Source organism: Lynx rufus, unplaced genomic scaffold, assembly GCF_022079265.1.
Source record: "Lynx rufus isolate CCGP_SWC_20201006 ecotype Redwood Valley unplaced genomic scaffold, mLynRuf1.p SCAF_3, whole genome shotgun sequence".
Lineage (NCBI taxonomy): Eukaryota > Metazoa > Chordata > Mammalia > Carnivora > Felidae > Lynx > Lynx rufus.
In genome coordinates this window covers 59,107,136-59,120,937 of record NW_025814845.1, presented here as the reverse complement: position 1 = coordinate 59,120,937, position 13,802 = coordinate 59,107,136, and the positions used below count along the sequence as shown (strand labels likewise).

The following is a 13,802-nucleotide window of genomic DNA, read 5'->3' as shown; positions in this document are numbered from 1 at the left end:
TGATATTTCTAATCCTTTTCCCATCACAGCACCTCCATCTCTTGAGGGAAGGCTCAAGTTTGGACAGGGTTAATGTATCTTGCCGAGGTTAAGAAAGTGACCCAGCTGAGATTTAAACCCAAGGCTGTGACTACAAAAATTGTGCTCTTAAATGTGATTCTAGGAACAAAATCAATAAGAAATAAAGCCTTGGTATGCTATACCATTCAATTCGTGAGAAAGTTCTATCGTATTGCTAACATTGAGAAGATAGTACCAAATCACATGAGTGCGGTCAACATTAAGACCTAGAGCAAAGCTACTAAGCAGTATGATTTATGCCCTAACAAAGATATTCAAAAGAATAAAAATTATGTAAACCTTCCTCCTCCCCCCAAGCTAGATAGAGAGGTAATTAAAAATATATATATTTGTTGGGCTAGAAGAAAAGCAAGAAAGAGAGTAAGTCACTGGTCAGTGTGATTAACAGAAAGTCCAAACCTGGGGTTAGGGGTGATAGAAACCCTCAGAAGAGTTTGAGGATCTCAGAGCAGGAGACTTGTGCCTTCACTCCCCATTAATAATCCTGCAAGGAAAGATTCTCACAGAGAGCCTACACCAACACAAGGGGCTATAGTAGAGTAGGACAAGTTAAGCCAGAGAGACCATCTGAGATAAATCTGCCACCACCAAGCCCATATTTCCTGGAGTGTCAGAGCAACACTCTGAGCAGCCGATGCTTTCCATGGCTTCCCTCACACCCTTCCCGCGTGAGACTGGGCAAAAGTGGCTGAAGGAAAGCCAGTGGCTTGGGAATGCCCTTATCACCGTGTGTAACTGGAAGCCAAAGAACAGGGGTGTACTATGGTCATCAGCAGTGAATGGCAGTGAGGATAGACACCAACAGCCAAAGCCAGTTCAGGAGAGACCTCCTCACAAGGAGAACCTCGCAGTGGCCCACTCCTTAAATGTCCAGATCCTGTAGAGAGTCCCATCCTGACATAGTTCTTATCCTGATGTGCTGGAGTTTTCAGAGAGAGAGAGAGTCTGCTGGTCTTGAATCACCGGCGAGGGTAGGCAGCACCCCCAGTGGTGCCCACATCAGAAACATGCACTCACTAGTTCCTAGATGGAGTAGCTTGGCGGGCATCTTTTCTCATACCCATGAGGGAATTGGCAGCTGCCGTGGTGTGTTATAAACCCTTTTCTCTTTCCTCTAGGACTACTTTGAAGTTCTGGGGAAGGAAAACCTCTCAAAGCAGACTGTCATTGTACAGGTAAAATTCTTTAGCAAAGAACTGAAGAGAAGATTAAGGGTGTGGCTCTTTTTTTTGGGGGGGGGGGACAGAGGGTTGTGTCCTGGTGGTTTGAAGTCATGGAGGAAGGGCCGTTGAATACTAACCAGTGCTTTTCAAAAGAGGAAAAAAAAAAAGGACTGGATTTTAAATCACAAGTAATTGAATTTTACTTTGAATTAGAAAGATTTAGTTTTCTATTATCAAGAAGAAATTGGGGCTTATGAGTTAATTTAATTCAATTTTAGGGAAATAAAATTACTTCTTAGCTCACTTGACATTTATAAGAACAAAAATTTACTCCCTTGACACATTTTAGTGTAAATTCACTGTTAACTATTTCATTTTTTTTTTTTACCACTTCAATTTTATCTCAAGTTTCAGAATGAGAGGCTTGAGGTCCTCCTAAAGGAGTTCTAAGTGCAGGAATTAAAAGGATATTTTTAGGAGATGTAGCAGGGAGCACTGGGGTTGACACCCAGTATTCACTGCCCACTTCCTTCACTCTGAAGCAGACTAGGTGACTGTGCCTCCTGTCGCATCAGGGTGAGCCACTGTGTGGCTGCCGGACTGGTTCAGGAAAGCCCAGCGTCAGCCAGTCAGCACATGACATGTGTTGGCCAGGGTGTTAGTTGAGGATCATCAGCCAGCACCAAGGGCAGGCCTCCTCTCTCTCGAGATGAACCCTGAAACATGGAGCCAGCCTTAGTTTGAAACTGACACCAGAAGAAGGTAAAGATGTCTGGCAAAGTACTAAACCAAATCAACCCTGAAACCACTGCTTCTGAACTTTCCAGTACTGAGTCAGTTGCTCTCTTACTGTTTAACCCAGTTTGAGTTGAGCTTTGTGTTACATGCAACCAAAAAGCCCTGAAATGTTGCAATTGGACGAAGGGACTTTCTTAGCTTCTAAATCTCAATGTATGAGTAAGAAACCTCATACTTTAATGCCTTTTTTTTCTATAAGAGTATTCAATGCGAAAAGCCAACAAAGAAGTAAAAACACCTTCTACCAAGTGAAAAACCCAGGGCATCCTTTGTTTCCTGTATTTCACATTTATCTTCTGTCCAACCTGTGGCATCATTCTCCTGGTGACCTCCGCACAATGGGTCTAGCTTTCTTTCCCTTCCTCTCTCTTCTTTCCTGTGGAGGATGAGGAGAAGGAGAGAGAGAAGGCAGGCAGTTGGACATCAGCAACAGCTCCCTGCTTCTGATTGGGTGGGAGGAACATTCCTTCTTAGCTCTTATATAAAACCAAGAATGTGTGCTCCCATTGTTCAGGGATATTGGGTGACTCCAAGAGAACAATCCATTCCACAAATTCCACTGACAACTCATGACCAGGTGATGCAAGCAGGGGACACAATACCTGTTGATTGTTTGACCTGTCGTGGCTCTTGAGGCTGGCAGCTACAGGATTATTATATTTCACTCACTGTTTCTCTCTCACAAACCACTCCTAGTCTCTCATGGTTACCTCCCAGGCCAGAGTTTAGAACAAGCCACTGGACAGGAACTTATCAGAGTGCAAACATTGACTTTACAATGTGGCAGTTAAAAATAACCTGCCAGAGACTCCAAGTGCTTCAGGGAGGCGATTGTCCTGCATGGTATACGTGTACCCAAGACTTCCTCCGGGAGGCCTTTTCTCCCACATTCTTTTCTTTCCTTCCTGTGGCTACAAACTGATGATATTTGAAGGGAGCCACTGTCTTTAGGATGTTAGATATTTAAATTTCTTCCCTTTCCCATCTACTCTTTGCCTTTTGGGATAACAGACAAATCCCAAAGTGCCTGGTGCATAGAATAGCCATGCATAGGAGCCTACTACCGTTAACTCAATCATTCATTCATTCATTCATTCATTCATCCATCCATCCATCTGGCATCCAGATCATGTGGATCCAGGAAGAGAGGTACAATTCCCAAGGCTTGGTTTCAGCTCACAAAGCCAACAACTAGGTCAGGAGGAAATCCGAGGCTAAAGTCCAGATTGCTCTAGGGGCAGCACACGGGTAAAGCTCAGGGCATGGCCAGGGAAGAGCAGAGTATAAAGCAAAATATTTTCAAATGTGATATAGGTGGGTAAATGCCCCCTGCTAAATAATAATAATTGGATCCCTACACCCATGCTGAAACAAGGATGGGTTTAGAGTCAACACCCTGGTAGTTAGAGCTAAATTAGAGTGGGTTCTGTGCTTGGAAGAGTGAGATGAAAGAACCTTGAAAAACTCTACTGAAAAAAACTCTCAAAACCTCTACATTAAACAATCCAATTGGAAAATGGGCAGAAGACGTGAAGAGACATTTAAACCAAGAGAATATATGATGAACATGAAAAGGTGTTCAACAGGACTAACCATTACAGAAATGAAAATTAAGATCACATTGAGATATCATTAAATACCTGTTAGAGTAACTAAAATAAAAATATAGTAATAATGCCAAATGCTGGCAAAGATATGGAGAAATTTGATCTCTCATACATTGATGGTGAGAATGTAAAATGCCACAGCCACTCTGGAAAGTAGTTTGGTAGCTTCTTTAAAAACTAAACATACACTTACCATATGACCCAGCAACTATACTCCTAGGCATTTATCCCAGAGAAATGAAAACTTATGTTCTGCATAAGTACACAACTGATGACAGTAGCTTTATTTGTAATAGCCCATGACTGTAAACAACAAAAACATCCCTCAGTAGGTGAGTGGTTAAACAACCTGTGGTATATCCATACCATGGAATACTACTCTGCAACAAAAAGGAATAGCATTTATATTATATAACATTACCAAAGTGACAAAATTAGAAATGGAAAACATATTAGTGGTTGCCAGTGATTAGGGACTATGTAGGAGTAACATGAGGGGGCTCTTTGTGGTGATAGAATGGTCCTGTATCTTAATTATACTAGTGATTACATGAATTTATATATGCGATAAATGGCATTTTCAGACAATATATGTGATATTCTTAAAGAGCCTAGGCCAGTTTTATAGATTGTCCCCAAATTTAGATTTGTCTGATTGTTTCTTCATGATTAGATTCAGGTTAAATTTCATATATATATCATGAATTTATATATGTGATAAAAGTATACACATGCATTGTACCAATATCAAATTCCTGGACTTGTTACTGTACTATAATTAGGTAAGATATAATAAACCATTTAGGGAAATTGGGTAAAAGATTCACCAGAACACTTTTGTACTATTTTTTGCAACTTCCTGTAAATCTATAATTATTTTTTTAGTGTTTATTTATTTTGAGAGAGAGAGAGCAGGGGAGAGGCAGAGAGAGAGGGAGAGAAAATCCCAAGCAGGCTCCAAACTGTTAGCAGAGTCTGACATGGTGCTTGAGCTCATGAACCGTGAGATCATGACCTGAGCCAAAATCAAGAGCCAGATGCTTAATCTGCTGAGCCACCCAGGCTCCCCTCTATAACTATTATTTAAAAAAATTTTTTTTAACCCTACAAAGAATTTCTGGACATAAGCCAGATGCTGTGAATTCTGTGGTTTGCGCTATCCAGTATCCATTGACCAACAGTCTCCTGTTTACTATGCCCATGTTTCCTCAGTGGAACCCCCTCTTGGTCACTTTCCACCCAGATAGTTCCAGTGCAAACATATGACCTGGGCCTGAGTGGTGAATACATCATGTTCTCCTAAGCCAGTCTAGACTGGACTTTGCTGGAGCTGGAATAGAAATGATTGCTCTTTTGCACTGGACTCAAATCTGGAAGGATGGAGGTCTAGGAACCACATAGGGGGCTGTGAATGGTGCTGTTGCTGGGGAAACATAAGTGAGAAATAGAGGAAGAAATTCCTTTTAGAGGAAATCACGTAAGCCTTGTGTCCAGTCATGCCTACCTTTGGACTGTTCTGCTTGTGAGCCAACACATCTCCTAAATTCCGGACCAGGTGGCCCTCTGCTGGTTACCATAACACCCAGATATTTAACAGTTAATGCAATCCAGGGAGAGAAAACGGTCTACTCTTTCAAAAACCAAAAACACAGCTCTCAGGGTTGCCCACAAACCCATCTCCCTGTACCGGTGGTATTGATGGAAACCTGTTCTCTGGGAATCCTGGCCACAAAGCCACAGAAGCGAGGCTTGTAGGAGCTGATGCTGAACCCTAACATCTCCCTTGTGGGGACCTAAGGGGTGGGGTGGGAAGAAGTCACGTCTCGTTAAACAAGGAGGAATACTGATCTCCTGAGGGGATAATATTTGGGTCCCTGTCTCTGCCTCTAACTCTACATGTTATTCTGATTTTTCATTTTCACATGTTATTTTGCTTACCATTTTGCTTCCAAATTCCCTCATGGGTCACTCTGTTTTTGCCTCCTTTCTCTGGTCCGCCCCAGTCACAATATCCACAGTTCTGACCCAGCCTGGTCTCTGTCCACCTCTCTCTTCTCCCTCATGAGGCCCACAGAGGTCTGAGGCCCACGCCTTCCCTCTCCTCTAGCCCCTGCCTCACCATCTCGGTGAAAACGGGGTTCTTCCCAGCTGTGCTCTGGGTCCCAGCTCCTCAGGTCTTGTGTGGCCAATGATCTCTGCTCTCTGTTATCTTCAGCCTGAACTCTCTGCTGGCTCCTTCTCCTCAGCCTGTACACATGCCCCAGTTTCTCTCCTCGTGTGAAAACAAACACTGATCCTAACCCTTTGCCTCCTGATAACTATTGCCTATCTCCCTGCCCTTCTCAGCCAAGTTTCTGGAAAGAACATTCTACCTTGATCGGCTCTATGCTTCCTTCCCTTTTATTAAATGCCCAGTCCTTGGCCATCTGGCCTCTGCCTTATTGAAACTGCTGTCTGAGACTTCCCAATTGCAAAATGGAAAGGACTGGTGTGAGTCTCAGTGCCTTCGGTCCCTGTGTGCTGTCTGATGTGGCCACCCACTCCCTCCTCACAAACACCCTCTCATGGACTTCACTGATGCCACGCTCCTGGCTTTCCTCCCACCTCTCTCCCTGTCCTCCTCTCCTTGGTCTCCTTTGCCAGGCCTTCTTTGTTTGCCCTGCTTCTCAGAGTGTCTGGCCTTCTATTTGTCATTACATTCTTATTGTCTCCCCACTCTACCTGGGAAATCTCCTCAGAATCCATGACTTCACCTAACACCAATATGTGTACAAGTTGCCAAGTCCATTTCCTGGGCTTCAGGTCACCTCCCTGGAGGCCCTCTACCTGGGCCTTCAAGTTCCACATGTCCAAAGTGAGCATAGCCTAGATCTCCCTCCACCACTCTCTGTCTGCAGCCCTTCCTCTCTTCTTCCTGCATCCCCTGCAGGGAGGGACAGCACCAACCACCCAGGCACCCACGCCTCCCCCTTCCTCTCTCTATGTGGTCAGCAACAAAGCCCTCTGGGTTCTAGCTCCCCCCCAGTTCTCCCCTCACCCACATCCTCCCCTCCTGTGATGTCCCTCGTTTCTTATCTGTTTGTCCCACCTGGCTTGGCTCCAGGCTTCTCCACATACCTAGCCCCCAAACAAAAATGTGCTCAGGTTATACCTTGCTTAGAGCCCTGCCTTGGCTCCTCCTGGTCTTCCTGGTGAAAGGCTTCTCTCGATGCAGCACCCTCACTCACATTCTTCCTGCCTCTCTGCAGGCTCCACTCCCACCATCTTCCAGCATGCACCCTTTGCTCCAACCATTCCGGGCTGCTGGCAGCTCCCCAAGTGTGCCCTCACCCCTGCGGCTGACCCCTACACTGTTCTTCAAAACTGTTGGTTTGGTTTGGGTGTCACTTCTCATGGAAACCCTTCCTGATATGCCCAAGCCAAATTAGCTTCATTGTCTCTGTTTTTGTCACACATGCACTGAGATCATGATGACGCATGTCCCTCTACTGTGTCCTCCATAACTTTGAGATAGCCTATGGGCAAGGGCAGCTGCTGCTGCTGCTTCTTCTTCTTCTTCTTCTTCTTCTTCTTCTTCTTCTTCTTCATCTTCTTCTTCTTTTGTATAGCCTATTTTTTCCCCAAATTTTATTTTATTTTGAAACACTTCAGACATTCAGAAAGTTTGAAAGAATGGTGCAATAAACACATACCTTTCACCCAAATTCACCGTGTGTTTACATTTCGTCACATTGTGCACTCTTCCATCCTCTTCCCTCCTTCTATACCATCTTTATGTGCTATGCTGGGTTGAATAGGGTCCTCCCAGGATTCTATCTACCCGGTACCTCTGAATATGACCTTATATGGAAATAGGGTCCTTGCAGATATAATCAAGACATGATGTGGTCATACTGGATTAGGATGGGCCCTAATCCAGTGATTGGTGCCCTTATAAGAAGAGGGAAATTTGGACAAACACACAGAGAGAATATCACGTTAAGATAGAAGCAAAGATGGAAGTGATACCTGGAAGAGGCAAGGAAGTATCCTCACCTACAGGCTTCAGAGTGAGCGTGGCCCTGTCCCCACCCTGATTTCAGGCATCTGACCTCTCAGACAATGAGAAAATGAATTTCTGTTGCTTTAAGCTCCCCAGTTTGTGGTAATTTCTTATGGCAGCCCCCAAAAACTAATAAAATTATCTTATTTAAAGAGAAACACAATAATACGCAGTTGACCCTTGAACAATGTGGGGGTTAGGGGCACTGACCCGATGCAGTTGAAAATCCACTTATAACTTTTGACTCCCCAAAACTTTACTAATAGCCCACTTTGACTGAAAACCTTACCAATGACATAAATAATTTGTTAACACATATTCTTTATGTTATATGTGTTATATGCTTATTATAATAAAGTAAAGTAGAGAAAAAAAGATGCTATTAAGATCATAAGAAAGAGAAAATACATTTACAGTGCTGCATTTATCAAAAAAATTATGCAAATAGACCTGCACAATTCAAACCTATGTTGTTCAAGGGTCAACTGTAGATATTAATATACCTATTAATATAAAATATAAAGTCAATGGGGTGCCTGGGTGACTCAGTTAAGTGTCCGACTTCAGCTCAGGTTGTGACTTCATGGTTTGTGGGTTCGAGCCCCATGTCAGGCTCTGTGCTGACAGCTCAGAGCCTGGAGCCTGCTTCAGACTCTCTCTCTCTCAAAAATAAAAATAAACATGAAATAAATAAATAAATACATAAAATAAAATATAAAGTCAGTGTGTAACATAAATATAAAATAGGTATTAATATATCTATTAATATAGATATAAAACCTTTTTTTTTACTGAATCATTTGAAAGTTTTAAAGATCATAACATTTCTCTCTCAATACTTTAGTATATATCTCTCAAGATTAAAGACGTTCTTTCATAATTACGATTATCACCATACTCCAAAAATGTAGCCTCAATACAATAATATACTATAGATTACATGCAACACATAATATATAAGTAATATATATTTGAACTTCCCAATGGCCATAACAATGACTTAATAGCTTTAAAAAAAAGTTCAGGATTCAATCAAAATTTAGTTATTTATTTATCATGTTTCTATAATCTCCTTATACTGCAACAGTTCCTTGTCTTTTTTTCTTTTTTCTTTTCTTAACATTGGTATTCTTAAAGAGCCTAGGCCAGTTTTATAGATTGTCCCCAAATTTAGATTTGTCTGATTGTTTCTTCATGATTAGATTCAGGTTAAACAACTATGGCAAAGAACGACAAGGGTGACATTGTGTCTTAGTACATCACATCAGGAAGCATACTATGACATTCATTGTTTTGTTTTTTCTTAATTTTTTCATTTGAGTATAGCTGACCCATAATGTTTATTTCAGGCATACAACACAGTGATTTGACAGGTTATATGTCATGTGGTGCTCACCACCAATGTAGCTCCAGCTATCTGTATGATACTTGATTTGATTACCAATACTTATTATTGATAATGGTAAGCTTGATCACATGGTTAAGGTAAAGGACTGTGTCTTATTGTATTCCCAGTATTTATCAATAGGCCTGCGAGTCAGTAATTGTCCACTGAATGAATGAGTAAAAGAATAAATCAGTAAATGAAGTAGAGTAGTATGTACTGGAAGTAAAACAATTTGAAAATTTAACAACATGTGCAACTTCACGTTAATCATCTACATCACCTCCTGTTAATCCTGGACGTCACTGGGCCACAGTGACTATGCCATCCCCACTTGTACCATGTTAATGTTCTGCACTAAAATGTGAAATTTTTGTGCAAGCAGAGTGGTATTGGCTTATAGAGAATTCAGCTGGGAGCTGGGAGCTTTGGAACATAGCTTTCAGGATGGCTGGATGTAACACTCAAAAATAAAACAAACTACATCTTACTGACTTGACTGTCATTATTTTCTTCCAGGATATTTTATTTAGGTCCCAGAAATTTAGGCCAGTTTTCAGAGTTCACTAATATGTTTGTAACAGCAAATTATAAAATGTTGATTTCGAAAATTATCTGTTTATCTTTCAACACACATACAGCCTTCTGATCACTTAAAACCTCAGGGCTTATTGCCTGTAAATCAGTTTCTGTCCACCATGTTTAATCATTGGTCAATATTTTTACAAAGATACTCAACTTTAATCAAAATGAATGTTAGAGATAAGACCATGAATGATTTAAAAAAAAATAAAAGCCTTTTATTATAGAACCAAATACTAATGGAACCATATGATTTAGCTAACTCTTGATTTTAACAGCAGCTACCTCAGCAAGTTACCTCATATCCAAAGATGGAAATAATGAACTTTGATTGCTATAACAGGAGTTGTTGATTCTCTTACACAGTGCGAATTCTCATTTATAATACATGGTCCCTAGTTTTGGTTGCCCAAATATTGGGGGAAAGCTGTGGTAATTATTCTAAGTGGCTTAGTCTGGACTAACTTCCCACATTGTGTGAGGCACCGGCATAACCACACTGGTTAAAAAAAAAAAAAGTTGATGAGCTCCCCTTTGCTTCAGTGTTTATGAGGTACAGCATGCAACTAACGGAAACATGGGTGGCACTAACAGAAATTTAGTAGGTATAAAAATGCAGTCCATAGACCGTGCTTGTAGCACCGTATCTACTTCTGGACATCATTCTAACAGAGATGGGGCAATCTGGATCACACACAGGAGTGTCATCAAGCAATGGTATTAAAAGGGAAGTCTTGGGAGCCAAACCACCTGGGTTCAAAGTTAGGCTCTGTTATTACTAGCTGTATAGCTTTGGGCACATGACCAAACCTCTCTCTGCCTCAGTTTCCTCATCTATAAAATGGGGGTAGTGCTTACCTCATAAAGTTGTTAAGGGATTTACATGAATTAATATATATGAGTTGCTCAGAATGACACCTGGCACATAATATGTAACCAATAAATGTTGACTATTATTACTAGCATTGTCATCAACATCACCATTATCATCAGGAACACCTGGTGAAAATAAAGCAGGGAAAATTAAGAAAAAAAAAAAAAAGACTTGGAGGGATATGACTCGTCTTCTCAAAGGCTTGAAATGCTGCCAACAGGAAGAGGGATTAGATGATTTCCATGTGACCCGGGAGCACATCTAACATCAAAGGGTATCAATTACAGGAATTCAGAATGGAGCTCACTATATGGGGAATATCGTTTTAATGGTCAGAGTTACTTGAAGATTAGAGGCTTGCCCTAAATGAGGGGTGTCCTAGGTTACTGAGGTATTCAATCCCACCCTGGATGATCCTGTGGGATTTAGGAATTGGCTGGAAGACTGAATTAGATGATCCAAAAGAACCTAGCCTTGTGGGTCTATGGTCAAGTACACCCATTAAAGCATCAAGTAGAAGGTTGAAGAATGTTTAAGATATAAGAAGCTCTATACATATCAGAGCCCCTATATTGCAACACTACCACAACTCACACCTCCCAAATCTACTCATGAGTCATCCTGATTTCTACCTGATACTCACATAAACAGGAAAGATGTAGTAAAGGCATATCACCTCAATAATACACTCAGAATCACATACAGAAACATAAGAAGCACCTTAATTTCTAAAATCAGTCAGTGTATATAGTAAGAATCACATAGTCAAAATTGGCCTGAAAAATCAAGAAATGCACCACCTTAGCAACTGCCTCTTTGTAAGCTGAGCACAGTTAATTGTCCCCTGCCCGCCCCCCCGCCCCCACAAAGTGTTGGAAATGATCTGCTTTTCTGGTTCAGCACTAAATAAAAGGGTTGGCTTGAATTTAAGTGCCAAGTTCTATGAAAAACATATATGTTTAGACAGTACATTCAGTTAGGGGGAAGAGAGATTGTTCCATGGCAAGATGAGAATAAATGAGACCAAGGAGATTCACGCCACACACCACCCCCCCCTTCTCACTTCAGGACACACTCAGTGAGTAGAACATCAAGCTAAGTTGATTCTCCTATTTTGTCTATTTCTTTTCTTTTTCCTGTTTATCCAAGTGCAGAGTTGAAGTCACTCAAGTTAAATGCACCCTTCTGAACATTTAGGAGCAAACTGGGGATTCTTGTCAGCAATCACTCTTTCAGTCCGTGGTTTCTATGACTTCTCCCTGGCCCCTGGAGATGTGCTTGATTGTTTATCCAGCGCCCTCCTCTCTTCTGGGAAAGGCACCCCCTTCTTTGTGGGAACTGCCCCTTCCTGGCTGCAGTCTGTGATTCCAGGGTACCAACCGGAGTGTCTCAGTGGCCACATGGCAGGCATGTGACCTAAGCAGGGCCAATCAGGAGCCTTCCCTGGGATTTCTGCACTTGCAGGGAGTAGATCTCAGCCTACTGGGCTGAAGAAGGCAACAAGCAGAGAGAGGTGATGTTGAGGGATGGAGAAAGGGTTCCTGGCTCCACTCAATGTCCCAGTTACACTCGTCTCTAGGGTCTGGCATGCCCCTGTCCTTCCTGTGGTGATCCAATAAATAGCTTCTTTTTGCTTAATTGGGTGTACGTCATTTCCAATAAAAGAAACTTCAATACAGCCCTTAAGGGTTTGATTCCCTAACCTGTACCAATCTTAATATTCTGCAGGTAAATAAGAGAGTACACAGAAATAAGCTTGGATGCCTGGCACCAAACTTGTTATGGTACATGTTTGGAAATATGTTCATTTTCCAGCAGCCTCCATAGAGCACTACCAAACCTGAAGAGCCATCTAAATGCTTTCAAATCATTCAGATCATGTAACACACACACATACAAAGAAAAGAAAAGGAAGAGAAGAGAAGAGAGGAAAAGGAGGGGGCATGGAGGAGAAGACAGAAAATGAAAGAAAACTGTATGCCTTAATGAGAATTCACTCTACTTTTGCCTTTCAAAGTTACCAGATAGGGGTGCCTGGATGGCTCAGTTGGTTAAGCATCCAACTCTTGGTTTCAGCTCAGGTCATGGTCTCACAGTTTATGAGATTGAGCCCCGCATTAGGCTCTGTACTGACAGTGCAGAGCCTGCTTGGGGTTCTCTCTCATCCTCTCTCTCTGCCCCTCCCCTGCTTGTGTGCACTCTCTCTCTCTCTCTCTCAAAATAAATAAATAAACTTAAAAAAAAAAGAATTCAAAGTTACCAAATAAAGGCTCCCATTTAACCACAACAAACATTTACTGAGCACCTGGTATGTGCTAGAGGGGGGGTATGGGTCAGAGACTATACAGATGAATACATGTAGTCCCTGCCCTCAGGGCGCTCAGCACCTAAACGATTCTTGAGGTTTGAGACTTCTCAAAGTACCTCTAACAGATTCATTGATTCTTTCCCCCCTATGTATCAGAAGTTGAGATAACTTGATACTTGATATGATTAGTAAAAGTGTAGCTCTCATTCTTCATTAGGAACACACATAGACACACATACATACAGTATCAAAATAACCATCTTGCAATTTCTAAGAATTATTTGAGTAGAAATTTTCCTACAACAAATACATCTCTTGTTTTGAAATACGACCTTCTGGATTAAAAAAAAAAACTGAATTAAGGAAGTTTACCACAAATAATTCATAGCATTTGCTTTGGAAGAAAAAAAGGCTTTGTGTCCCATTCCTAACATTTGCCATTGTTCTGTTGTAGCCACAATGCTGCAGTGAGGCAGCTAGTAGATTGTTCAACCCACATCCTTTTACAGGTGTGCACCTAGGAGGCCTTGGCTCCAGGAGCAGTCTGAGGTCACAGGGTGATGAGTTCTGGCCCAGGGTGCTACTTTGCAAACACCTGGCCGTTTCTTCTCTCTGCTAGCATACTTAGGTCCTCATTGGCCTGGGAATTAACAGAAGAGATCCCATGACGTTTAAGGAATTTCCAAAATGACTTCAGTCACTGGCTGAAGTCTTAATTTCCAAAAAGAAAAAGAAAAAACCCTAAGATTTCTCTAGTAAGTCGGCAACTCAACTGAGAGAAATTCTTTAAATTTCATTTGCATGGACAAGAATCCCAAATCTTATCTCTCTATCTAGCACAGCATCTGAAAAAATGACAAGTTAGTCAGAGAGGAATTCTGAGAGGCCACACAGTCTGAGTTTAGATCGGCAGAGCTGAGACCAGTCTGCTGGGCATGCAGGGTTAGGAATATTTTGTACTTG

The 13,802-nt window shown here is 41.7% G+C and overlaps 1 non-coding gene across 1 annotated transcript; it reads left to right on the top strand.

Moving 5' to 3' along the window:
* Positions 1-957: 957 nt before the first annotated feature.
* LOC124521467 (small nucleolar RNA SNORA3/SNORA45 family) lies at positions 958-1,092 on the top strand. Its single transcript, XR_006964547.1, has one exon. It is a non-coding gene; the product is annotated as a small nucleolar RNA SNORA3/SNORA45 family (small nucleolar RNA).
* Positions 1,093-13,802: the final 12,710 nt, after the last annotated feature.